Genomic DNA, 3,923 nt, shown 5'->3' with positions numbered 1-3,923 from the left:
TGCTGTCTATCAGTGTTGCCCTAATCTGTAGCAGAGCAAGCTGGATGTCAGTTCTCTTTTTTTTCTTTTTTTCTTTGTTTGCATTTTTTTTATTGTTGATTTAATATGTCTCATTTGTCTCTCTATGAAGTCATTACTTCTGGTGTAGTGAGGTTAGCTTGTGACATGCCTGATGCCCTAGGAATTGATGAGGCTTGAAAGCCTATCCAGAGTACTATGAACGATTGTCCATCATGATTTTATCTGGACGACAAAAAGTGAGGTATAATATTTATTTTTATCTGCCACTGTTTTGCTGGTTGCTGACGTTGGCATTTCATTAACGATTGGGTACTTTGAATACCTGTTGAGGGTGAGCAGGAATTGCTACCCATCAATCTCAAATAGGGCTGATTTAATGGAAGTTCATCAAAGGCTGAGATGGAATGTCCTGTGTGGGAGCAGTGGTTCATGCCTACGTACATCTTGGTGTTCCTAGTGAACTGTGCACGAGTTGTAAATATCTTTGTTGATATTTACACAGTACACACTTTCTCTTGCAATATATATAGCCCTGAATCTTCAAGAGCATTTGCTGTAGCCAGTGTGGTGCTGAATGGTTTAGCACATATTGTAACTCATGACTTATGGTCTGTAATGATGGAAAAAGCTTTCCTGTAGGTATGGTATCACTGAATACAATACACAATTACCAATGTCTCTCGTTCGATGTTACTGTATTTAGTTAATGTTATATTCCTAAATACTTAGGAAATAAAGACAAACGTGAGTTACACCGAGTGGTATGTGTAATGGGGTTTATTTATAATACAGAAACGTAAGGCTGCTCGCCTAAGGTAAATAGAAGTACATAGTAACAAGTATGGGGAAGAAAGTCTGATAATCAACACGTAAGACTATCCGTCTTACTGCGACTGCTTGTCTGCCGCTGTCTGCCAAACAGTCCAATATATATATACAGTTTGTAACCGGTGTATAGCCAGTTATGTTCCTTCACAACACCTCCCCCTGAAGCTGAAATCTTCCTGATTTTAGCTTAAATACCTCTTCCTTTTAGGGTCAGGGCTTAATCTCCTGGTAACTTTTCTCTTTCTTGCGCTTTTCCTTCTGGTCAGCGTTACCCGGGGTAAAGGTTTCTGTCCAGCCCGTATGGTCGGTTCAGGCGAAATATTCATTGTTTGCGGTACACACGCTGGTTTTGGTATATCAAAAATATCGCACAATGTTTCCATTGGTGTCTCTTCCACATTTGGAGACAGTCTGGGACGTATTTGATTTCTGTGTCTTTTGCAGACAAAACTTAATCCTTGGATGGTATAGACCATGCTCCCAATCCTTTTTTTGATAATACCTTCAACCCACTGATTTCGTCCATTTTGAAAATTTTTGAAATATACATTTTCACCTGGGGAGAAGCACTTGGTATTAAGGTTTTCTTTTTTGAAAACTTTCTTTTTCTCTGGTAGCAGCCTATCGAAGACAGATCTTATCTTTCTTGCAAACATTAGCTCAGCCGGGGAAGAATTGACATTATTATTAGGATTTGGTGTCACCCTGTAAATTGCTAAAAATGTTTGAATACATTGTTCGTCTGTGTCCGTAGTAAGATTTTTCTTAAGTGCCCTTTTAAACGTATCTACAAATTTTTCGGCCAACCCATTCGATCGTGGATGGTACACAGGTGTTGTCATATGTAGAATATTTAGTGAGTCACAGAATTCTTTGAATTCATGAGCAGTAAATGCTGTTCCATTATCGCTCACTAAGGTTTTTGGCACTCCAAAACGGCTAAAAATTTCATTAAGCGCACTCACAGTGTTTTTTGCTGTTGGATGTCTAAACTTAAATATTTCTGGCCATTTTGAAAAAGAATCTACAATAATCAAGTAAAAATAACCATTTATAGGTCCCGCATAATCAATATGCAGACGTGACCAGGGTAGGTCCGTCTTTGGCCATGGCGTCGTTTTTACTGGAGGATCTCGAGCTGCTAATTGACATCCTCTGCATGTCTTGACACATTTTTCAACTTCCTTGTCCATACCAGGCCAGTACACATATCCTCTCATAAGGGATTTCATTCTCGAAATGCCCGGATGACCTGTATGAAATTCCTTCAGAATTTTCCTCTGTAACGTTAGTGGAATTACGATCCTCTCACCATACATGAGCACATCTTCACAGATGGAAAAAGGCGTTGTTTGATCTACCTTTTTATTTTTTTTTATCCATCCCAATTGATTTTTCATTTTCTTAATGAAAATGTCATTTACTGCCTCTTTTTTTATTTTTTCGAAAGTTACCGGAAGTTCACGTATCATATTACACATTGAACTTGTACATTCACTTTCGTCTTTAAGCGCAGCAATTACCGTTTCTTCGAAACTTTCGCTTCTTTTAGGGATCAACCGTGATAATGCATCTGCGTGTCCTAACTTTTTTTGAGGATACATGTTCCATCTTAAACTGATAGTTTAAGAGGGTTACAGCCCATCGCTGTAATCGATTCGCAGTATGTGTGGGAATGCCTTTCTTTGATCCAAATATGGTAAGTAGGGGTTTATGGTCGGTTTGCAAAATAAAAGATCGTCCATGGAGAAATCGATTGTACTTTGTAATTCCAAATATTATCGACAGCACCTCTTTTTCAATTTGGCTGTAATTTTTCTCCGCTGCAACCAACGTTCTTGAAGCATGGGCGATAGCTTTTGTCCTACCATCCTCATACTTGTGAAGTAATACAGCGCCAACACCGTAATCACTGGCGTCCGTTGCTAGTATTAGTTCCTTTTCTGGATTGAAATGTGCCAATGCTAAGTCTGACAGTAGACATCTTTTGATATTTTGGAAAGCAGATTCACATTCCTTATTCCAGTTCCATTTAACACCCTTTTTCAGTAACTCGTTAAGAGGAGCTCTTAAATTATGTATGTTAGGGATGTAAATTGCATAGTATTGAACTAATCCCAAAAACGATTTTAATTTTGTCACTGAATCTGGAGCAGGCATCTTTTCAATTGCTTCAGTCCTTTGTGGATCCGGTCTTCGACCCTCTTTGTCGATTATTTGACCTAGATATTTAATTTTTTTCATAAAAAAATCGCATTTTTCTGGGCTCAATTTAAAACCAAATTCCTGTATTCTTTTGAATACTTCTTTTACATGCTTCTTATGATCTTGCAAATTTTCACTTTTAATTAGGATATCGTCAAGGTAGGCCATTGAAAATTCCAACCCTGCCAGCATCGTGTCCATAATTTGCTGGAAAATAGCAGGAGCAACCTTTAATCCAAAAGGAAGCCTCTTTAGCTTAAAAATGCCCTTATGAGTATTTATGCCTAAGTATTTGGAGCATTCATCGCTGATCTTAATTTGCAAGTAAGCATCTGAGAGGTCTATCTTAGAAAAATTTTTTCCTCCGTTAAGCTTAGAGAACAGATCTTCTGCGGACGGAAGGGGATAATTATGGTCCAATAGACAGTCATTTAAACCCGTTGAAAAATCTCCACAGACCCTTATTCTGTTATTTTTTTTCTTTACATACACGGTTGGACTTGCCCAATCTGTGTGGTTAACTTTTTCAATGACTTCCAGTTGTTGAAGTCTATCCAACTCTTTTTCGATTGCGTCCATCGCTGAAAAAGGCACATTCCTTTTAGGTTTGAATACTGGAGTGGCATTTTTCTTTAATTCAAATTTTGCCTCTGTCTTAATACAGAGTCCTAGTCCTTCGGCAAAAACATTGGGAAATTCAGTTTTCAAATCCTTCAGGAAGTCTTCCCTTTGGTTTGCTTTTTCTGCAGTTAAAACGTTACAAAACGAATTTATGGGTTTCTCCCATAAATTAAACAGGACAATCCAATCTACCCCAAACAGGCATGTATTCTTTCCTGGTACGACGTACACTTTGGATTTATGAGTCT

Source organism: Euprymna scolopes, chromosome 22 (genome assembly GCF_053919585.1).
Source record: "Euprymna scolopes isolate OS-2025 chromosome 22, ASM5391958v1, whole genome shotgun sequence".
NCBI classification, from domain to species: Eukaryota; Metazoa; Mollusca; class Cephalopoda; order Sepiida; family Sepiolidae; genus Euprymna; species Euprymna scolopes.
The sequence above is the reverse complement of the archived record's forward strand: the minus strand, read 5'-3'. Positions refer to the sequence as shown.